This window comes from Diabrotica virgifera, chromosome 5, assembly GCF_917563875.1.
Source record: "Diabrotica virgifera virgifera chromosome 5, PGI_DIABVI_V3a".
NCBI lineage: Eukaryota > Metazoa > Arthropoda > Insecta > Coleoptera > Chrysomelidae > Diabrotica > Diabrotica virgifera.
Window position 1 is genome coordinate 50,284,750 of NC_065447.1, and position 25,772 is coordinate 50,310,521.

Sequence of the window (25,772 nt, forward strand, 5' to 3'; positions counted from 1 at the left end):
TCAAAGGCGGCATTAGGGTGAGATCAAGTAAAACAGGTAAACTGCGGAGTCGACGTTGGCAAAACCGCCCACATATGGACAAGTCCTTAGGATAGAGCGGTTTACCATCGGTTAGCCGACGTTTGTATCGTACACATGAGAGCGGTTGACTGGGGGTCCCATTCCTCCTCTAGTAAGCTTACAATTGCCGCAGTTTGACGACGAAGTGGTTGCATATGTACGATTTCATTTGTTCCTTGGCAACTTGAACCGCGGCGGTTGGATTTTTCAGAAACACAGCGACGTTGACGTTGGCAAACCACCCTCATCTGGACAAGCTGTAAACTGGTGCTATGAATTATCACTATACAAATTTCTAGCCTTACAGGAAGACCGTTAGTCGGAGGGTTCACTAGCTCTTAGACTATTTAGGAATTTAACTTACAGACCGCATTAAAAACCTTGAAAATAAAAACAGAAGTAGAAGAGATTATAGAAAAACTATCAGCGATGATAGACGGACTAAGAAATTGTTGAAATGGACCTCGGGAAGATAAGAGAATCCGGGGAAGATCCGATAGACGACATACAGAGAATTTAGCATAACTGGGTGCAACTTGCGCAAAATAGAATGTCATGAAGGCGTATGGAGGAAACCTATGCCCAGCAGTGGAAGCGAGAAGCTGAATATTGACGGTTGATGAGGTATACTACATAACTATTATAGTGATATTGGCTTTGTTAAATTAAATATGTGCTTAAAAAAATGTGGGTACATACTAAATTCAAATAAAATAAATGTCCATATTTAGGTCTTAATAAAGATGCTATAATACTTAAAGTTTGCCTATTTAATGTTTATTTCTATTTCGTGCTCTAAGAAAGATTGTTATATTGACAAATTGCAATGGGAAATAATACTGAAAGTCTTAATTACCTTGCCATATTTTGATTGAAGACAGTTATTGATTCGCAAAATTAATAATTGTTGGTCATAGCGCAACATTCGTGACCGTACTAGCCTAGATATCGTCAATTAATTGTTTGGATTAAGCTGGGTGTAGGTCATCTAAGAAAGAAATAACTACTTTTACTAGTAATGGTTATGAACATTTTGTTTCGATTTGTTCTAATTTTTTTGATTTATGGTACACATTTGAGGATTTTCATTATTTCGTTTAAAAGGTTAATTTAGAGCTTAACGAAATAATCCAAAAAATAATGTGCGTCCTAAATAATAGATGTAGAAACTTAGGAACAATATTAATATGTATAAAAAAATAATCACTTATCATTTGCACTAAGTACACGAATAAATACATATTTGTGCCACAATCGCCGTCATGGACGAACAGCAGCTTAGTTTCAAGTGCACCGAGAGAACAATTTCTTTTCTCCTAAAACACCGATTTCTTTGAGCAATATTTCTTAAAAGTTAAAATATCCTATTAACTTAAACATACCGGTTCACATATAAAGAAACGAGTTTTTTAAACACAACTCAATAATTTCTTACAGATAATTTCTTCAATACTAAGAAATACATTAATGGTTACATTTAATTTTCTTATCCTAAAGTTTTTATTTCTTAAATTGAAAACTACAAATATTTTGCAGTATAAGAAATATAATGTTAAGTTAATCCATATTTATATTTGTGAACAAGAAATTTTCTTGCAATCAAATAAATATTTTAAACCACAAGAAATAATTCTTCAGAAATACCCTCTGTAGTAACTGTGGTTATATAATAAAAACTTTGTCATTAATGCCAAAATATTACTTGCAAAGAGATTTTCTTCCACAAAAGAATTGCGCAGATTAACTATTTACGATTTAGTCGTCAGTGTTTGTCAAGATGGCGTGATATGTTCATGTTCATATAGATGGATGTTGGATTTATTGGTGTACTTTAAAAATTAACGGATATTTTGAAGGTACGTACATATATAGGCATTAAATAAAAGTAAATTGAGTAATTTAAGATGTAATAATAATATTGTTGCGTGTCCGAATGGTTAAAAAAGAAACATAATAGTATCTTTATATGCTTTTTAGGTATAATGATGGACGACTCTGAAATAAAGGAGCTTATTATTCTAACTGGGAAATATGCCACAATTTAAAGCTGGGACAGAATGATATAATATATAGCTTCAGAACAATATTAAGAAAGGAGTTATTAACCAACTGCGGGGCCTTCCAGAAATGGTAGAACTTCATACATGTAAGTACCTTTTTAAAAAAGTGTGTTCTTATGTACCTATCAACTATAATAGGTTTCTTGAATGTATCGTCTTCTATAAAAATATACAATACAACGCTATATCAAACATGGCGGGTGCAACGCTGAGGATGTGTTCTGTTAATTTATTTGAGATAAAGAAATCAGTTAGTCTAAAAGAAATATATGTTTATGGTTAAGAAATGTTATTGCCGAAAATCGTGAATTAGTTAATATATATTAAATGACTTAGATGTAAACTAATAATACTTTCCCGTAATAAAATTTCTTAATGATTAGGTATGCTGTTTCTTTTAGATTATAAAAATTAAGAAAATTATATATTATTATGTCTGCTTCAATGTTTTACATTGGTTGTATTTTCCCTCTTGTTTTAGCTAAATAATGTTTATTGTGTGACTTAATATTATACAGATAAATAATTAATATTGCATTAACAAAAAGAAAAAAATAAACAAAGATGTGTAGGTTAAATAATGCCATGTTTGAACTAAATATGATTGATTATTATTAGTATTATTAGTTCTTATGTGGGGCCGTGTATTTGTTTTTTTTTGTATTTCCTAAATTTGTCAAAATAAATATCTATATCTTTATAAAAAAAAATTTATTAAAGTAAGTTTACTCTTTCTACATAACGATTTTGTTTTAGTGAATTGCTGATATACAAAGTGCTATTAACAAAAGAAGGAAAATTTGAGGAAGTTGGATTTGCCTCTCCATCCTTTTATTGTTGTGTAGAAGCCAGTGGTTTAAGAGTGGAGAAAATATTTGTATGTAATAATAACGTTTTATATCTTGTTTTATTAATAAATAATGATTTTACCTTAACACAATGATTTATTTCGCCGTATGTAATATCACTTTATTTTCAAGAAATATTAACTTAACTCTAAATATACGTTTATCTCTGCGAAATATATTTCTTAACATTAAATAAATTAATTATTAATAGTAAAATAATAATATTCCTTACTAAGAAATATTATTGCTCAGAAAGAATAGTTTTCTAATGTGTAGAAAATATATTTTTATGACTAATAAAATTAATTAACATCAAGTGTAATTTCTTTCTGATAAATGGGTTTGAAGTTTGCCAGAAAGTGATAGTTAAATCATGTTTAAGATATATTTCTTTGGCTATAGTAGAATTTATTTGAAATATTTTAGAAAATTATATCTTACGTACAAATATATATTTCTTAGGCAATATGCCAAGTCGATCTTTCTTAAATATTAACAAAGTTTCTTTATGTCAAGAATTTTTTTCTCTCGGTGTGTGTCGACTGTATTACAGAAAAAAACTTTTAGTTTAAATAGAAAACATTCAAAAAAGTTTGCTGTGGAACTCTGAGGACCCCATCGTCTTGTTTTCACGTAATTATAAAAAAATACCAAACGAAAAACAAGACAAATGAATCCTTCATCAGAGATTAATACATACTAGTATTAGATTTAGGATAAGATGGTATACGAAGTAATGACTACAGTTTATTGGCATGACTTATTAACTAAATTTAAACATTAGTTGAGTATAAATACTGAGCTCTGAAGTCAGAAAAGCAATACAGCAAGCCAAAAACAATAAAGAACCCGGACCAGATCAAATCATTGCTGAGCTACTCAAACTTTTGGATGAGGAAAACATTACCCACTTTCCCTACAAAACCCAATTTCTTTAACAAAATTTACAACGGAGGAAAAATACCAGATGATTGGTTGGAGTCATTGTTTATAACATTACCAAAGAAAAGCTGGACCACCAAATGCAGCGATTTTAGACTAATCAGTTTGATGAGTCACGCACTGTGTGAAAATAGAATGGGTAATAAGCAATTTGGATTTAGAGATGGTCTAGGAACTAAAGAGGCACTATTTTGTATGCTTGTTCTTTTACAAAACAGCTGTGAAGTCCGAAAGAACGTTTATGTTTGTTTGATCGACTTCGAGAAGGCATTCGACTGAGTATAACACGATATACTTTTCAATTGCCTACAGGCAGCAGGACTTGACCACTACGATATAAGACTGCTAAAATACTTATATTACAATCAAGTAGCATCTATCCAAGTTGGAGATAGTCGTACTGAAAAACTACCCATCAAACGTGGAGTGCGACAGGGTTGTGTTTTGTCACCCACTCTCTTTAATCTGTACTCTGAAGAAATCTTTAGGGAGGCTTTGGACAACAGACAAGAGGGAGTAAGACTGGGCGGAAAAGTAATTAACAATATCAGATATGCTGGCGACACAGCCATTCTTGTAGAAAATTTAGAAGATCCTCAGACATTAGTAAATCTAGTCAGTGAAGCAAGTTATCGGAGAGGCCTAAAAATCAATATTTCAAGGCGTGCTTTCTCTTGATGGAGAGGAGATAGAACGGGTAAACCATATTAAATACCTTGACAGATTACATAATTGCGATTGTGATGAAGAGATAATAACGAGGATTAAAATATCACGTAAGGCTTTTATGCCCTGGAAACCAGTTTTATGTAACCAAAGCCTGTCGATGAAGATGGTCCTAAAATGTTACGTGTGGTCTATATTATTGTAAGGTTGTGAGACATGAACGTTAAAAACCACAATGCTAAATAAATTAGAAGCATTCGAATTGTGGTGCTATCGACGAAAAAAGATATCATGGGTTTCGCACACATCCAATGAAAATGTTCTCCAAATGATGAATTCAGAACGTCTACTCATAAACATCATAAAGAGGAGAAAAACATAATACTTCGGCCATATAATTAGAAGTCCTAAATACCATCTACTTCGCCTTATAATACAAGGAAAAGTGGAGGAAAAGAGATGGATTGGTCGAAAGAAACTTTCTTGGTTTCGTAATATTAGACAATGGTGTTGTTCCGTAAGAATTATTTCGCGCAGCAGCCGATAGAGAGAGGTTTTACGAACTTGTAAACATGACGACGACCATCGTCTGAATACGTACACGGCACCTGAAGAAGAAGAAACAGTAGTTGACAGATGGCTAATTGGTTCAGTGTTTGAATATTTTTGAATAACAGTTATTTGTATATTGGCGGAACTTATTCATTAATTTAACAAATAAGATTATTTTTTCACTATCTATGTATTCAGTGATTACAATAATTTATATAGTATGCAATAAGAACCAATAATCGAGAAAAAAAGGTGATCAGGTGATTTTAATTATATACTGTTACTACGGAACGAGTAGATACGTTTTGAACACCTTTAACAAGTAAAATCGGTGTTTACATACAGTGCATGTCTTATGAAATTTAGTTTAATAATAAGTAAAAATAATTGTAAAATAGACCAATGGATTTAAGTGTCCTCAGTCATATAAAAACAAACAAAAAAAAGAATGTGTGTACTTTGTACGCACGTAAGAGGTTATACTTCTTTTATATGCGTTCAACGAAATCAATATACTTTAAACAGTTTATTTATATTTAATTTAAATATTAAACTAATTTTAATACTCAGTACTTTCCAAAAATTTTTATTAAAACAATACCAAAAATTAAAAAAATAAAAGAATAAAACACACACAAACACATTGAAAAATAATACAAAGAAATGATTTCTGAACAATAATTGTTGCCAAAAATTTTAATTAAATACGTATTTTCTAAAAAAATTATATAATAATATACTTACAATCATAAAATGTATAAAAAAATTAAAAAATAATAACTTTCATTGGGGCTCGAACCAGCTTTCCGTCGATCCCGCTGATCGAAAGTCAAAGCGATTTCCCACTGCGCCACCTTCGCGTATATGTCATGTGGGAATATGCACCAACTGAACGTTTACACCATAAACTTTTTGACATTTTGTTTATTTATATGAATTTAATCAAATTATTAGTTTGATTTTTGACGAAAATAAAATTTTAAAATACAACAAAATATAAAGTAAGAATATATTAGATGAAGATTTCTAGAAATTTTGTTCGTAATCAGATTATGTAAATTAAAGCATTGCAATACAACTGAAACATTTAGAATGACGTACCTGTGGCTTTTCAAAACTATTTAAAAAGTCACTACAATTATAAATTTGATTTTATTTCTGTCCTCACAATAATAAAAACTAATATATACAAAATTTTTGTTTACCGATAACCTCCATATTGAACAATTATTGACAGATCATTTCAACACCCAATCAGAGCCCGTATAACGACTAATACCATACTGTCGGTGTGCGCATGCGCCCAGTAAAATATAAATTCACTCCCAATCGCGCCTAAAGAAGTATAACTTCAAAAAAAATGAAAACATAGTATACATACGGAGTACATTGTTACTTATAGATAAAAAAGTGTATAGATACAATAATAAATGATTGTAGTTTTTCTGCTCTAACATTTAAACTATTTGATATTTTATTTGGTTATAAACTTATGATCAAATAAATGCATTTAATAGTTGCATTAACGTTCAGCTTTAGATGTTTGATACTATAAAGAAAAGTCTTCAATCAAGAGCAATCTGTCTTCATACCATGCCTCCACGATCTTCAAATTTTGGTGGAATCGCTCACCCTGTTTACACCAAAATTTTTCGGGAAATCAGCAAGGTGACTATGTAAAAAATGCAGTTTGATTCTTTTATTGAAACTTAGCAGTGTGCAGGTCTCCAAGAGTTGCTGGAAAATTTCAGCCTAATAAGTACTGTATTTTTGCAAAAAAGTCGTTAAAATTATTTCTGAGAGCCAACTAAGCATTCATTTCAATTTATGGACTAATAGCCGAGATAGGCAGAATTTGCTAATCATTTTAGGCACCGCAAGAGTATATAACTTAAATAGTAGGACCTAAAAGAAAATGTATGAGCACTATGTCGTAATTTTCAGTGACACATGCGTTGACGTTGGAAAATCAAACTATATAGGTACTTATGGACGCGATAAATAAATTTAAGGGTAATCCTGTTAAGAGAGGCAAAATGTCCTCATTCCGAGACTTCAATTTTTTTACATTCTATGTGATTTAAAAACGAGACTCGGCACAACTTTAACCTACTAGCCCCTTTCTCTCTCCCACAACTTTTTTGGAAAAATATGAGGGTGGGAAGATATTAATTTTCCTGATATCTTTAACCTTTAACTACACGCGCTGGCGTACTTTGTACGCTAGATATAAGAATTCTACTGGAAATATATTTAAAAATTTAATTTTTGACCTTGCTTATTTTTCTAACCTATCACTGGAATGTGCTTTACAATTTGGTTTTAGTTTCGTTATAATCGGCGTTCTGGAAAGATCGTAATTTACATTTTATTATTTGTTGTTTCCGGTGGTGGACAATATACCCCAGGATTATATTACTATAAGTCGTAATATAAGTACATATTTTAATTGTTTTTTAATCATTATGGCAAAAAATATATTTTTCTTTGTAAACAATACTTTTTCTCCTGTAAAAAATCACATTTAAAAAAATTTTTTATTAGTAATTTTATTTATCATGGAACCCAGTTATTCCATGATTCCAGTTATAAATCCCAATTGGCTTACTAAAAAGGAACTCCAAGTATTCACTGATGCCGAATAAGCTTTATAACAAACAACTAAGTGTATTTTTTCAAAAAAAAAGAATGTGTGTGTACTTTGTACGCACGTAAGAAGTTATACTTCTATTATATGATTATACGATTATAAACGAAATTAATATACTTTTTATTTATATTTTATTTAAATATTAAATTAATTTATACTTACTACTTCTCAAACATTTTTATTAAAACAGTGCCAAAAATTAAAATAATAAAAAAATAAAACACACACAAACACATTAAAAATGCCACAAATGATTTCTGAACATTAATTGTCGGAAAATTTTTTAACTAAATACGTATTTTCTGAAAATAAAATTATATAATAAATATACTTACAATCATAAAATGTATAAAAAAAATAAAAAAATAAAAGTTTCTATTGGGATTCGAACCAACTTACCACGCGGCTGGTATTTGCGTTGTATTGGGATTCACTCGCATTAAAACTTCGCCACAGAGACAGCTTGTCATTATGTGCGAAGATCGTCTAACTAAACAGATTAACCTTTTGACATTTTTAACTTATGTAAATCAAATTATTTTGATTTTGAATTGAAATGATTTAGAATTGAAAAAATACAACAAAACATAGAGTAAGAAAACAATATATTAGGTGAATATTGATAGAAATTTTGATGGTAATTAAATTATGTAAATAAAAGTATTACATACTACTGTATGTATTTTGGTAGGTTCAAGGTAGGTATCGGAGCCCGTATAACGACTAATAAATTTCGCAATCACTTGCGTCATGCAAAGTGGCTATGTTCAAATATCATAACAAAATTTGATCAACTATTTATAAAACACTTACCAGTGAAATATTCTTTAGCTTTGAATAAGCGAGATCTGCCGCACTCATACTAGTCACAGTTTGATGAGCTTTCACATTGGCATGCAACAATCATCTCTTATATGTAAATAAGTACAAAAATATAATATGAAAACTATTTAAAAAGGCAGTATAACTATTAACTAACTTTTTGTTTGTTGTTTCTCTTCCTACAAATTTTAAAACGCAACAAGCATACATTATAACCAAACCACAGTCCCACAGCTGTGCCACAGCTGCCATATTGGATAATTTTTGTCATGTCATTTGAACATCCAATCAGAACAAAGATATAATGCGCATGCGCCCGGCCGCTAGGTTTTACCATATAAAATTTCACCGTCATTACGCCCGTAAAGAAGTATAACTTCAAAAATTAAACAAATCCGCTGTTTTTAAGTGTATTTTCTTGTGGCGTACAAAGTATGCCACGCGTGTAGTTATGTTATAACTTGATGCGCGGGTAGTTAAAGGTTAAACACAAAGACAGTTTCATTCTTTAACAAGTGTTTTAACTGAAACAATACTAAATTAACAATTAAAAATAACAACAGTTAACAAAACTTTAAAAACAGCAAGAAACATAATGTAAACTAATATAGCGTATTCTCCCTCTAATTCTAATAACATCACCTAGGCATGCTGGATATTAAACAGGCTAATCAGATCAGAAAGGAGCTGACGATGTCTTATTGTCTACCGACAATATCCCAAAAAAGTGTCAATAGGATTCTTGACAGGACTGTGAGGGAGCTAATTTAATAATATCTGATTATTTCATTCATAGGAGATTCTGACCAATAGAAAGCTGCAGAAATCTGAATTAAATCGATAATTTTTGATAATCTCCCGTCGTTAAGTATATTACGTCAGATGCCCTTCGTTGCTACGAAAAAATACATTCAGTGACATTAATGACAATTAATGTTTTAAAAATTATAAAAGTGATGACTTTCAATCGTCAAATATTTATAAAAACTGTGTGTTTAATGGTACTTACATAAATAAATTACAATAGAATTTTGGTTTTGAACAGTTTTATTCATGAAATAATCGCAACAAATTGCACTCGACCTCTGAAATTATTATAGAATTTTTGCTCTCGTGACACTTTGACATAATTTCACTCGCCTTTGGCTCGTGAAATTAAAACTGTCAAAGTGTCACTCGGGAAAAATTCAATAATTTCAGAGCTCTTGTGCAATTACTACTGAATATTTACCTCACTTAAATACTGAGTAACGAAACGCTATTAGTCCAGGAACCGAAGCTTTTCACCTCGCAATTTTTACAGAATAGATCGATTTGCTTGAAAATTTGAGAATAAGTAGTGGATAGTCTAAGGATCAAAATCTATATCATGCCGAAAGGCGGTTTTACCATGGGGGTGGTTGCCACCCCATCTTAGGGGTGGAAATTTTTTCATTATATTTTGACCGCAAAAGTTGATAAAGACATTAATTTTAAGCAAAAAATAGTCTATACATTTTTTTGATAAAATTAACAGTTTTCTATTTATTCGCTATCGAAAGTGTTAGTTTTATATCGAAAAAATCAATGTTTTTCGATATTATACTCATTTACGATTCACTCAATTTTTGCCGTAGAAAAAATTTTTTCAAACCAAGTTCTTGGGAATTAAATGACCTACAATATCATATTTAAACATTTTTTCGTATCTCTGATGCTAATCTTTCTATTCTGAAGAAAATAGCACCTTTTACCAAACTACAAAAATTCGTTATTTGATTTTAACTCTAGTTTATTAAAAATTAATCATTCTAAGCCAGTCAAACTTCTGGAATCTGTTAATAATACATAAATAAAGAAGTATAAATAAGGTCAATGACTAAAAGCACCGCTAACTTACATTATTATGCCGCCAATTGAATTTCTCCTTTTTTTTTTTCAAAAAAATATACTGATTTTTGAACCGTAACTTTTTATTTTTTATCCTAGAAAGTTCGGTAAAAAAGAATTTTGTAGGTTTTTACAAGATCTAGAAGGTTATTAATATTAAATCCTTTTAAAATCATCAGTTGCAAAAAGAGGTGACTTTGAAGGGGATGGTAAAGGTGGTTTTTGCACGTTATTATAAGGTTTAATTGTCAATAGCTCACTCAATTTTTGCTGTAGAAAAAAATTTTGCAAACCATGTTCTTGGGAATTAAATAAGCTACAATTTTATATTTAAATATTTTTTCGTATGTCTGATGCTAATCTTTCTATTCTGAAGAAAAGGGCAGTTTTTACCAAACTGCAAAAATTTGTTATTCGCTTTTAACTCCATTTTTTTTAATTGATCATTCTAAGACAGTCAAACATCTAGAACTTATTAATAATGCATAAAAAAGAAGACCAAATAAGGTCAATGATTAATTTTAATTAGGGTCGTAAGTAGGGGGAAGATTCCAATCAATTTTTCGCTGAAAAAAATTCTTTTCATTATAAGTCATTTAATTTTTGAGCTAGAAACATTTTTTTTATTTCTGGAGATAGATATTTTTAAATACTTTAAATAAATTTAGACAAGTTATCCTCGAAAAATACATAGTTATCCCGTATTTTGACTTTGAAACTACCATATTTAGCATTTGACGAAGAAGAGCTAACATATAATAAAATATAGCTCGATTACTATTGCTCTTAAAGAAAAATACAAAAACAGTTTTGTTTATTTTTTCAAAAGGTACATTTTTGCTAAGCAAAGTTGTTTTGATAAAACGAAAACTTTTTGAGTTATTAGCAGAAAACTGATTAAAAACATTGATTTTTTCGATATAAAACTAACACATTCGGTAGCGAATAAATCGAAAACTATTCATTTTATCAAAAAAATGTATAGAACGTTTTTTGCTTAGAATGAATGTTTTTACCAACTTTTGCGGTCAAAATAAAATAAAAATTTCCACCCCGAGATGGGGTGGCAACCACCCCCATGGTAAAAGCGCCTTTCGTCATGATATAGATTTTGATCCTTGGACTATCCACTACTTATTAAGCAAATCGATCCATTCTGTAAAAATTGCGAGGTTTTGTCCTATTTTAAGCTTCATTACTTGGACTATATAAGTTAGGAGGCTTTGCCTGATTATGCATTAGGATGAAATTATTTCCTATAAAAGGAGTGAAAGAAACAAAGTGTTCAAAGCAAAGAAATCTCCTGTAATGTACTTTCGTTAAAAACAGATCCGTTCTTGCTGTCAAGGAAATTACACCGCAAAACATCACAGCGCCTCCATTAAACAATCTTGGCTCTCTTATGTTGCGCTGTGCATGTGCATACCGCTCACGTGGTCGACAAATAACTGACTGAATAAAAGCGCAATAATATTTTCATTTAAAAAAATTTATAGGAAAAACATTATATCATATTCTGATAAATTAGCCTTTATCAAACTTACAAACTTTAGCATTTGTCAAAAATCCTCTTATGCTACGATAACGGAGTTGAAATTGTCTCCTTTTGAAATTGGCAATAATAGCTTTAAAATACAATTTTTGGATTTAATAAACAAGGAGGTATGGCGCTCTAAATTCGAACATCTTTGTGTTGAGTTGGATTGGAGAAGAAAAATATGTTCACAACACAAGTGGTCTGCTTTGAATAAACTGGAGAAGGAAGACATGCAATACTTAGAACAGTATTCCTCATTCTTATGATCAGCTGAAAAAGCTCACGTTTGCTGTTCTTTCCCTTTTCGGTTCTACATATCAATATTTAAAAAAAAATGGAAATTGCACCAAAAATTTTGTAAAAAATACAGTGTTCTAGGAAATAAAACCCTACAAAACGAAAGAAAATATAAGTTCCTTCGATGATTACAATCGAAGTTATCGCCAAAAAAAACGAAAAAACACGTTTTAATTTCTTAGGGGGTTATGGATGGGCTAGAGGTTTAAAAAAATTTTTGGTCGAAAATACTTTTTGATGTAGAACATGTGGTCTTTTTTTTTATTTTTGGAATATCGTTGGGAGCATTTTTCACTATCTTAACCGACTATACTAAATTTACAATCAATACGCAGTAGAAATAAACAAATCAAGACACGTCAAATGCTACTAGGAGCACTACCGAATCATAATTTACAATGTATAAACTTTGGAAATCATGATTTAGTCTAAGAGCTAGTGAACCCTCCGACTAACGGTCGTCCTGTAAGGCTAGAAATTTGTCTAGTGATAATTCATAGCACACCAAGGCTAAAAAACAAGACCTGGCTGGCACCAGCGCAGCGGTGCACGTGTATCTACCAGGTGAATCGAAAAATGCAAATTTAGGGGGTAAAATAAACTTTCTCCTGTAAGGTTTAAATTTAAGTATGTGTTTAGGTAAGTCATTTAGAAGAAATGTGTACAATGACAGGCGATTCTGAAGAGCATAAGACCTTGTCAGGCGAGGGGAAAGATTAGGGGTTTTTCCTAAAATTATTCTTTTTGCATCGAACAAATTTTTTTTAGGTTTTTTGAATCATTCCAAACAAAAAAGATCTTTAGTGATTTTTCTCTTAAGTTAATAGTTTTTGTTATATAAACGATTGAAAATTTTGAAAATTGCGAAATCGGCCATTTTTAACCCTAAATCGGACATTTATCTAAAAATTTCAATGTTGCCAAGGTACGTAGAGATTCTTTAAACATTGATTGATGAAATCCCGAAGAGTTTTTTGCAATAAAATATCGAAAACCCCTTTGTTTTTTTAATTGCTAATCAAGCGGGCGTAACACTGTAGCATAAGTGAGGACGTTTGAGTTTGCATAAATTCATTATCTCGAGAATGAGAAAATTTCAAGAGAAATCCTCAGAAAAGTCGATTTTTATTTTTGAATTAGGACTTTTTGGCATATATATAATACTAGTGACGTCATCCATCTGGGCGTGATGACGTAATCGATGATTTTTTAAATAAGAGTAGGGGTTGTGTGATAACTCATTTAAAAGGTTATTTGCTCATAGCTCATTAAAAAAACTTTGTTTGATGCAAAAAAAATAATTTTAGGAAAAACCCCTAATCTTTCCCCTCGCCTGGCAAGGTCTTATGCTCTTCAGAATCGCCTGTCATTGTACACATTTCTTCTAAATGACTTACTCAAACACATACTTAAATTTAAACCTTACAGGAGAAAGTTTATTTTACCCCATAAATTTGCACTTTTCGATTCACCTGGTAGATACAGGTGCATCGCTGATGCCTGCCAGGTCATGGTTTTTAGCCTTGGTGTGCTATGAATTATCACTAGAAAAGTTTCTAGCCTTACAGGACGACCGTTAGTCGGAGGGTTCACTAGCTCTTAGACTAATTTGGGATTTACAATGTATATGCAATATACAATGTCCATTGTAGCATTTAACGCGTCTTGGTTTGTTTATTTCTACTGCATCCTGATTGTAAATTTAGTATAGATCCTTTAGTTTTATTAAGTGTAATAAAAGTTTGCTGAACAAGCAGATTTGGCTCCCTTTTTTTTAATTATTATAATATTCATATTTTTTGGCTCTTTGGCTAAAAAGTTTGCCGACCACTGTGGGTTAATCCGTTCGCGTTCACGAGAAAATAAACTTTTAAAATGAGCATAATTCTTGGTAGTGCAAAACTTATGCGGTTAAGTTTTATATTTCTCTTAGATAAATCTGGTCGTGTGTCGTGTTTGAACTAATCACAATCAAACAGGTAGGAAACTTAAATTAAATTTTTATTTATGGTTTTTAATGAAACTTCTAAGTTTACGTCAAGCACAAAATCATTCTTTTTAGTTTTTAAACAAATTATAGATAGATATAGGTAGGAACGAAATTATAAATAAAAAAATATGAAAAAAAAATGTTTAAGAAACGCTTTTCTTTAGTTACGAGTGACTAAAATTACAAATATTATAAAAAATCAACTGAAAAGCAAAAAATAAAAAAAATTGAAAAATTCTAACATATTCGTCAAAGAAAAGCTTGGCGCGTTTTCATCGAATAAACGGTTTTCGCCCTACGCTTTTCTTTAACGAATTTATTAGTATTAGATTTTTTCAATTATTTTTATTTTTGGCTTTTAAGTTGATTTTTTTATAATATTTTTAATTTTAGTCACTCATAACTAGAGAAAAGCGTTTCTTAAAAATTTTTTTCATACTTTTTTATTTTTTACTTTTTAGTCTTACACTTTTCAAACATCAAAATATATCGTCATGTTTATTAAAATATGTATAAAACATATGTACAAACATGAAAAGTAGTCGAAATCGGCAAAAAATTTGAAACTTAATTGTTTATTTATGAAGCATAACGTAAACAATTAACGTAAAAAGTGAAATTATGTAGGTATAGTTCAAATAATTAGCTACAGTCTGTAAAAGTTTCAAGTTTCTTCATTGTAAAAAACAAGAGAATTTAAGCATTTTCCGTTAAATTCGTTTTTTTTTATTTAAACAATTAATAAACATAAAAAAAATTATTGACTATTCTTGTATTGTTCCCGCGAATGCATATGTCTGCAAATTTTTAGTCCTTTGCATTGAAGAAAATGCAGTCAAACTAACGTCCAAAGATTTAACCCAAACGATTGTACTAAAGAAAAACGTTTAATTAATACGCCAAAATGATTTCTAATGTTAATTGTAGCACAAGACGTCTCTACCTGTGGTTTTTCTAAGACTACGATAAAAACACGAATTTTTTGAACTCGAGTTTTGGTTGAAGTTTTGTTTCGTATCGTATTGAAATTTGACACGAATAAACGCCGATTTTTATATAAACAAATATATGAGGGTTCAAAATTTGAAACTTTAGAAGCAAGAGAATTTAAGCATTTTCCATTAAAATCGTTTTTTTTTTATTTAAACAATTAATAAACATAATTTTTTTATATTGACTATTCGTGTATTGTTCCCGCAAATGCATATATCTGCAAATTTTCATTCATTTGCATTGAAGAAAATGCAGTCAAATTAACGTCTAAAGATTTGACGCAGACTATTGAACTAAAGAAAAGCGTTTAAAAAAGCAGAAATAAAAGGCCTTTAAAAAGATTATTTCAACTGAAAAATAAACATAGTCGCCTTCGTAAATTACAAAATAACTTTTTTTAATCTTTTTTTTTTACTTTTTTTTTAAATTACATAGGTATACATTGTAGGTACATACCTATATTTGAAAAAACAAACAAAACAAACATTTATCCGATATCCACATACACATAGTCTCCGTAAAACTGAGTTATTGACACTAATAAATATTTAAATACATTCAATTTCAAATTGGTATTATTCACTTTAATGCCTCTATAAATTACGATTTGTCAGTAACCGGAAGTAGGCAACACAAGTGGTCCGTTTGACTCGATAAAACACAACACACTGCACTGCAGCAAGTTGGAGGTTAGTGAAGTTAGTCATCGATACGCTATGTTAGCCGATAAGTGTTAAGATTTTTTTAAGTTGTTGTGTTCATTAATGTAAATAGTTGGATGGAACATTTACGCAATTTAGCCTTTTCAGTCATAATCATAGGCGCCCATACACACGGGCAGGGGGGGGCCGTGGCCCCCCCGCTAGCTTTTCGGGAAAGAAAAAAATTAAATTTATATTACATAAACGTATTTTTGTCAAAACAATATTGGATAATTTTGAGAGATAAATTGCAAACAACATATTTATTAATAAAAAAAATTCACATATTGGGTAGTTATTAATAGTTTAACAGAAAATCTTTGTGTCTGCGACAGTGGTCTGTATGGAATGTGCACAATACACATTTCCCACAATCACGGTATGCTACTAACGAAAACATTGAAAGAGATTAGAGGCGTGGGAAACATATACACTGTAATTGACACCCAAAATTACAAATTAAATGAATCATTTATAATACTGCAAAAAAACCATATCAGCAAGAAATCCGATCTCTGATCGATAATCACTAATGAGCCATTTGTCTTTAACAACTGGTATAAAATAGTAATTATATTTTATATTTTGAAAAAATTCATACTGAAAAATAATTTTTAAAATTTATTGAGCATAGTCAAATTTTAGTTTGCAAAAGTATTTTTTTAGTAAGTAGATTATTTTTAAAGTGTTCATTATGATGAACAGAACAATTTTATTTAAATGAAAAACAGGCGATCTTTCATGATGCATGAGTGTTATATACACTCATACACATAGGGTGTCCCAAAAGTAGCGGAAAGGCCGAATAATTCGCGAAATGAACATCGGATCGAAAAACTGAAAAATACATGTTCAATAATTTTCAAAAGTCTATGCGATGACACTAAACAAGTCCACCACTTCAACCCCTGGGTGTGGAGCGGGGGGTAACTTTAAAATCTTAAATGGAACCCCTAATTTTTGTTGCAGATTTGGATTTTCGTTGTAAAAATAAGCAAATTTTATTCGAGCCATTTTGCGAATTGTGGATAGATAGCGCTATAATCGGAAAAAACGGTATATCGTAATACCACAGCAAAATTATAGAAACGGTCTAATATCTCGAGAAATATACTTCCAAATAAAAACTAAAAAACACGTGTTTAATATTTTTCAAAAATCTATAGAATGACACCAAACAGGATTTTTCATTCCACACTCCGGAGGTGGGGTGAAAGTTAACTTTAAAATCTTAAATAGAAACCCCCGTTTTTTCTTGCAGATTGAGTTTCCTCCTCAAAAAATAAGTAACATTTATTCGAACTTTTTTAGAATTGTTGACTTAATTATCTCGTTATAAGCGGATCTCGTTATATCAAACAATAATAATAATGAAATTTTTTGATGCCTCTTACGTAGTTTATTATGTGTCGATGGTCAACCTGAACAGTGAACAATGAGACTTCGCCGCCATAGATTGTAAATTTCCTATAGTATTCAATATCGGTCGATAAACAGGCAGATGTTTATTACAGGTGGCCGAGTTTATTATAGCACTGGCCTCGATAATAAGACAGACGTTGGGCATTTCTATGTACAGGTAGTTAAGGCATTTATTTATTTATGACCATTACAACGCTAAAAACAGGTAAAGACAAGTATTCTTCGATTTAAATTTTCCTCGTTATAACCAAATATGCCTCGTTATAGAGCGTTATAGTTCAATAGGGATTTCATGGGACACCTAATGTACCTCGTTATAAGCGAAACCTCGTTATATCCGTGTTCGTTATAGAGAGAATCTACTGTATATATTGTCATCCGAAATATACAAAATGTAATGTGCAACATCTTCACGTTTGGCCCCCCCCCTAAAAATTTTTATATGGGTGCCCTTGGTCATAATACACACATAATTCACAGTGTTGCAACACATAAATAAATTTTAATTGTTTAAGTTTATCAAGTAATAAACTGTTGGATCTAATTATTAATAAATTACGAGATTTACTAAAGGTCGTAATAAAACTAATGTTTTCTTCTTCTTCAGCCTTTTTGCATCCACTTCTGGGCAAAGGCCACCCCATGAGTTCTCCATTTTTCTCTGTTTTGTGCTATTTGGTGTCAGTTTCTTCCCATTTTTGCTTTGATGTCGTCTAGTCATCTTTTTTGTGGTCTGTTGATACTACGATCTACGATCTCTATTACGACTGTACTCGCGTGGTCTCCAATTTACAATGTTTCTCGTCCACTTTTCGATGTTTTGTTGTTCCACGTGTCCTACCCAGTTCCATTTCATTTGCGTAATTCTTCCACCCTCGTCCTTCTTCGCACGTTCTCATTTCTTATAATATGTTCGCTCAGAGATACTTCTAACATAGCTCGTTCGATCGCACTCAGTGTCGTTCTCAAGCTATTGGCTGATACCTCTGTAACTGTCATGGTCTCCCTTCCATAGGGCATAAGTGGTAGAATACAACTGTTGAATACCCGTTTCTTTAGATTAATTGGTATCTTTTTCAAAGTTTAAAAAATATTTCTAAAAGATATTTAATTGAAAACTTATTGACCATTTTCCTGGTAACACCTCCATGGCTTCTAAAAATTGCAAGCCAGATAGATGCTGAAGCAAAGAAAACAAGAGGCAATTCAAAAAAACTTATAATTCACGACCCCGTCTGTTCAGCTGGTAAATTCCAACGGAAAATGGACCTAGTTACTCAAAGGTGTAAAACCAATATAAAATGAAATAAAAATGTATACCATTTTTATTCAGTTGCAATGCGAAGGCAAAACTGTCTTATTTTTCACTTAGAACAGAGAGCGCAAGCCAGCACTCTAAATCGACGATTTTCGACTCTATTTGGAGTCATCATCAGAGAGACGTAGGCTTGCTGCTTTCTGTCCCAAGTCACGAATCTGCGAGAGCTTATCCCCGCATTGCAACTGACGTTTATGGAGTAGGTGTCTAACGACATCTGGTAACTAAAAGTCAAAGTTTTAAAGTTTTCAACCTAATAGAAATATTAAAAATATTGAAAAATATTCCTAAAAGATATTTAATTGAAAACTTATCGGACCATTTTCCTGGTAACGTCTCCATGGCTTTTACAAATTGCAAGCCAGATGGATGCTGAAGCGAAGAAGAATTCTCTCTTGTCTTCTGTGGAAAGACAAATGCTACGTACATATGTTACCTTCTATTCTAGATCATAATCATTATTTTAAAGAACAGTTTCAAATTCTTCATATTCAAAACAAATGCCTTAAGTTATCTTTATTAGAATTTATGGAAATTAATAAATTAAAAATATAGATATACTTAATTCTGAATGACCAACTTCAGTTGAGAAGGGCACTAACGAAACAGCTGTAGTGACATTATCATCAATGTCGTTACAACTTTTCGTGAGACTTTGCTGCGTTTACTATTGCTTTCCATATTTGTCGGTCCTGTGCCACTAATTCCCATTGTCCCACTCCCATTTTCTCCAGATCTTCTTTGACTGCATCTTTCCACCTTTTTCTAGGCCGTCCTTCTAGACAGACAGACCTTCTTCCATCTGGCCTTTCCCAGAACACATTATAAATATAAGGCGATTGTCCTTATTGCTTATCACACGCCCTACCCATCTGAGTCTATTGGCCTTAATATATTCTAGATTTTCCTTTCCGAATAGAGACTCTAACTCGTTATTACATCTGCACCTCCATTCATTGGTCACACTGTCTCTGCAAGGGCCATATATCATTCGAAGGATTTTACGTTCGCGCACCAGCAATTTATTTACTTCTCTTTTTGTTAGCGTCCATGTTTCGCTTCCATACGAGGTTGCTGGTCGTGTTATGGCCTTATATATCTGGATTTTTGCACCTCGTGAAAGAAGTTTTGACTTCATTAGATGTTGCATTGCAAAAAATCATTATTCGAGTTTCAACTTCTCGCTCTATTTTGTTGTCATTTGTGATTGTTGCTCCTAGACATAATTTAAATTCTTTAACAAGTAGTGACATTGCCGTGTAATAATTTTTGTGGAATTATTGAAAACAAAAGTGTTTCAGTGTTTTTATAAATTGTTAGATAAAATGAATTTTTATCAAGTAATGGTCGAATCCATCAATTATTTTGAAAGAAGAACATTCTTCTATCTTACTATCCACGTTTTACTCTGATTATATAAAGCGCTATATTTAAAAGAAAAGGTATTACCTAATCATATGTGAATAAACTAATTTATTGTTGAACCCAGACTTTGATATTTTTACTCAAAACCGGTCAGCCTTGAATACTAATTGAGTATTGCAAAAATTATAGCGGATTATTTTATGTCTTTGACATTACGCAGATTCTCCTACACGTAAACAAGCCAAATTTCAACGTTTATGGCAAGTAGTTCACTGAAATTTATTATTTTGTAGTAAATATTCAATGCCAATGTTCGCTTATATTGTTTTTTTTTTATTTTATGATATTTATTTATTGAATAATCCTTTGATATAAATAGAGGTGATTGAAACAAAATTTCTCATAGTTTAGTAACTTCCTGTAAAATAGCTAGCGTCCAGTGATTTACAGTGTTTTTTTTTTATAGTGAACACAAAAAAAGTGGCGGCGCAATGCAAGGTGACAGCCAGAACTTTCTTATCTGGAATCAGTGGCGTGCTGGAACTTTTCAAGCGGTCCGGTGATTTTATAGAAAATCGGCCTCCCATCTGTCAGCATAGCCGTTCATGGTACTTTTAGTGTACGTCTGTGCAGCCATATTTCAAAGGCCTCCAAACGATTAATGGTGGATATTTTAATGTCCATGCTTCGACACCGTATAAGAGTACTGACCAAATGTAATATTTAATCGTGCGCTTTCGAAGTTGAAGTTGCAAGTTATCATTACAGAAGAATTGCCTCATTTTTTAAAACGTTGTACGGGCTATCTCGATTCTACATTTTATCTCTTTATCTGGATCTAGTTGTTCAGTAATATAGCAACCAATATAATTTAAAACGGGGTACTCTTTGAATTATATGGCCATCAACATATTACCGTGAATCTTGATATGCCAAACGGCTAAACACCGTGTATTTTGTTTTTGAACAGTTTATGCTTAGGCCAAACCCTCTTCCCATTGTGTCAATGGCACTTAAAAGACATTGAAATCCATTCATGTAATCAGTTAAAATAACTGTATCGTATGCATATCTGATTGTATTTATCAGAATTCCATTAACTTTCACGGCCCATTCCAGGCAGCGCTTCTTTAAATATTCTATCTGAATATAAATTGAGCAAGAGTGGGGACAGTATACAACCCTGTCTGACACCTATTTGTATTTTACATATTTCTGTTGATTTTCCATTTATGCAAGCTTTCGCTGTTTGACGCCAGTATAATTTTTCTATGATTCATTCGTCTTGACTATCAAGTCCTCTATCCTTTAATATTGTAATTAATTTGTGATGCTGTACTCGATAAAGGCCTTTTCATATACTATATAAGTAATTAATAAATACTTATATACTATATGCTTATATAGGTACAATATTTAAATTTGGAAAAGCACACTGATAAGTTGTACTTATACAAAACAGCGTAACAGCAATCTATACAATATTTTACAGTTTTTAGTACCAGACGGAGGTGAAGAAGTGTTCACAGTATGTATCAACATTGTCATTTCTTACTTCATGTTCATTATCACTTAGAGATTAACAATATCATCCTTCATATTTTGTGTAGACTGAACATCTTCATCACTAACTCGATCTATATAATAATTTCAGTATTCTGCAAAATACTATTTTTTAATACAATCCATTTATCAGCAAAATCGACGAGTTCTTCTCTAATTGCAGTCGCAGATATACGGTAGGATAAACGTTGCTTACTATTTCAGTAAATGATTTAAGTGCGTTTAAAAATATACCATTTTTCATTGTATCAAAATTTCTAGGATGTAGAGTGCTTATTTATATCACCATCAAACGATTTCCCTTGATCAAATCGTTTTTCGATAACTTGTACTTGTACTAATGTACCTATTCTTTCAAGTAGACATATACCCACGCGAGGGACGGGGCAGAGAAAACACACAACTCAGGTTGTAGGGTTATACGTGATACTCAGATGGGTCTAAAACTGAGGAATTGTAAGAATATTAAATCTACACTAATTTTAACGTAATATACGTAAAAATTTCTATTACACTAGGAAAATATTCCTCTATATTCTAGGTAGATAATTATCTTCTTCTTCAGGTGCCATCTCCTCTAAGAAGGTCGGCAACCATCGTGGCAATTCGCACTTTCGATACCGCTGCTCTAAAGGGATCGGCAGAAGTGCAGTTGAACCAAGCTCTCAAATTGTTTAACCAGGGGATGCATCCTCTTCCACGATTCCTACCCTGTATTCTTCCTTGTATTATTATTAGTAGAGAATTATGCAATATGCAATATATATACCTGCAGATATACATACGTATTATATGCAGATATACTCAATCTGTCATGGGGGCTCCTAGAAGCACTCAGTGTGAGACTACCAAGAAAAACTTGGCAAATTAGCGTAACATAATTGTATCACATTGGTTTGGGTTCCAGGTTGCAGGGAAGTCACGGCAATAAAAGAGCTGATGAACTCGCCAGAAGAGCATCAGCTATAGAATACTTCTATCCAGAGTTAGCTGAATGAGTGCCAAAAAGCACAGTTACCGACTGAAAAAAACTCTGAATAAAAAAAAACCTAACTCTTATTAGGAAAGTATATTCGTTCAATCACATAACAAAATTTATGAGAGAGAAGAGAAGTCCCAGATCTAAACAATAAATCTGAAAATTCTCGTGGAAACACTTTCTGGTAACATCTTTAATATCTTCTTCTTCAAGTGCTATTTCCGCAACGCACGTCGGCAATCATCATAGCTATTCGAACTTTGGAGACGGCTGCTCTGAAAAGTTCATTTGATGTACATCCGTACCATTCTCTCAGGTTGCGCAGCCACGATATTCTGCGTCTCCGTACGCTCCTTTTTTCCTTTTTCCTCTCTGACTTTCCAATTTATAAGGCGAGGAGACGACGAATAAAGGAGACGAAAGGTACTCTACAATATGCAGTCACATTCCGTCTATTCGCCTAGGAAAAATTCCAACGAAAGTTGATTCCGTGTACTTAACATATGAGAAAAATAAAAAATTAAAAAAGCTTATGTTTAATTTCGGTTTAGAGATGATCCATCATCCCCATACGTACGTTTCGGTCCCTCCAGACCTCTTCAGTGGGGCTACATAAACACCTCTGAATAGAAACGAAAGCAAGCTGTCTATTTAAGCAGAATTATAAAACTAGTTCTGCGTATCGGACGCTGTAGCGGCAGTAGACGGAGAGCTAGAGCTGAAAAATCATCGTCATAAGTAATATGGAGTTTTTCCTGTGAAATGTGTCTATTGTATATTGACAATTATGACCTCTTTCAGGCTGACACCTCAGTGCATACAGGAAGTAGCAATAAGAGATGAAAGGGGAAAGTTAGTACAGTCATTAAAGGTTTTCACCTCCTATTTTGTTAAACCTCCATCGATTTGCATGAAAATTGGTGACTACTTAGAGCATACCTCAACAAATAAAACTGATTTCGTGCCAACTTGCACTTTTACCCTGGTGGTGAATACCACCCCTTCCCGCGGGTGAGAACAATTTTATTAAAGATAGCCCCACAAATCGATAGAGGGACAAATTTTAAGTAAAATTTGTTATATCATGTTATTTAAATAAATCAATACTTTTTGAGTTATTAAAGATCAAAGATTTGTCTATTTAAGACCATATGCGTGGTAAGTTACGGATGATAAAAGGAACATATTAATTAATTGTATGTTAGTAAAATATTATTTTTATATTATTTCGAAATTTAATTGAATTTTTTCTATCAATATAAACTGAATATGTTCAAAAACTGGGGGTGTCCAATAATGGGTACATTTGACATATTCGAATACACTTTTGCTGAATTTATAATATCGAAATAATATAAAAATAATATTTTAGTAACATACAATTAATTAATATGTTCTTTTTATCATCCGTAACTTCACGCAGAGGCGAACAATGCATGCAGCTAAACTCTGGAAATCGCCTGTACTATACAGGGAAAATAGACGAAACATATGGTGGAGTAGGATTTTTTATCAAAAGTATCTCACACCATACATTTCAACATATAAAAGCGTTTCTTATAGGGTAGCTTATATTATAGTAGACCTAGATAATAAAACTAAGATAAAGGTAATACAAGTGCTCCCACAACATCACATCAGGAAGAGGAAGTTGAAATGTTCTACGAAGATCTGATAATAGCATTAGATGAAAATGATACAAGATATACTATAATTATGGGGATTTCAACGCAAAATTAGGTAAAAAAGAAGAAAATACTGAAACTAAAATAGGGATGCATGGTTATGGCACACGAAATGCAAGAGGAGAAAAATTATATAACTTCTTAGAACAACAAAATTTATATGCCATGAACACATATTTCAAAAAACAAGCAAACCGAAAATGGACGTGGATATTTCCCGATAAGAATACGAAAAACGAGATCGATTACTTCTTATGTGGGAAAAAAGACATTTTTGAAGACATAACTGCTCTCAATCAATTAAAAACTGGCAGCGATTATCGTCTTTTAAGAGCAAGGGTTGTTTTTAAACAGACCAAAACCCGTAGAAACCGGCCACATAATTGTAATCAGATAGATCAAACTAAAATCCGACAGAAGGGAGATGAGTACAGAGAAGTCTTAAGAGAAGAATTTGTAGAATATTATCAACAAGAAAATACCGACATGAACACAATTAATAGAGAAATGCAACGAAAACTCTTGAACGCAGGCCTGACTGTGGCAAAGAAAACGAACAGTAAAGAAGACAAAATAAGCGTTGGAACAAAACGGTTGATGGAAAAGAGACGCCTATTTCTAAGCGAAGGAAAGCGAAACACCGACGGTTTTAAAGAATTGAATAAACAAATAAAGAAGGGAGTAAAGGAAGATTTAAGAATCTACAATGAAAACAAGGTAGAAAAAATTATAGAAAAGAACCGAGGCCTAAAATGCTTAAGACCAAACATAGGAAAGCCTCTAATAATCTCATTAAAAGATAAAGATGGAAAAGAAACAAGAGAAAAGAACATAATCCTAAAAGTTACACAAACATTTTACCGTGATTTATATTCCTCAAACAAAGACCCAGATAACACTGCAAAGGAAAATCTTAAGAAAAAGATAATAAATGTCAACTCAGAAGTACTCCCTAATATAGAATCCTTCGAAATAAAACAAGCTATGGCACAACTAAAGAACAATAAGGCTTCGGGCCCAGATGGAATACTTGCCGAAATGTTAAAGGAGGGGAGTGAAATGATTCTCGAAGAATTGAAAATTCTTTTCAACGAATGCCTTCACAAAGGGGATGTCCCAGATGATTGGAAAGAAAGTTTGACAATAATTCTCTTCAAAAAAGGAGACAGGGGAGATCTGAAGAATTATAGGCCAATTTACCTGCTGTCCCAAATGTACAAACTGTTTATGAGAGTAATAACTAATAGGTTATCGTTGAAGCTTGATAGCTATCAACCAGAAGAGCAGGCAGGATTCCGAAAGGGTTACAGTACAGCGGATCATCTTCTTACAGTCAGAACTCTAATAGAGAAAGCCAATGAATATCACTTGAACTTATACATTGGCTTCGTTGATTATGAAAAGGCATTCGACTCCATAGAACTTTGGGCAATAATTTGAACTGCAGGATAGA

At 32.0% G+C, this 25,772-nt stretch overlaps 1 protein-coding gene across 2 annotated transcripts in view; it reads right to left on the reverse strand.

Annotated features, from left to right (window-relative positions):
- LOC114341392 (leucine zipper putative tumor suppressor 2 homolog) overlaps positions 1 to 25,772 on the reverse strand; it is a 621,793-nt gene that overhangs the window by 406,669 nt on the left and 189,352 nt on the right. The window contains exon 1 of one of the 2 annotated variants that reach the window (XM_050652487.1): positions 15,743 to 15,908. The exons of the other annotated variant lie outside the window; for it this stretch is intronic. The gene's annotated coding sequence lies outside the window, so the exon portion shown is untranslated. Of the gene's footprint in view, positions 1 to 15,742; positions 15,909 to 25,772 lie in introns of those variants that run through there. 2 annotated transcript variants of the gene reach the window in all.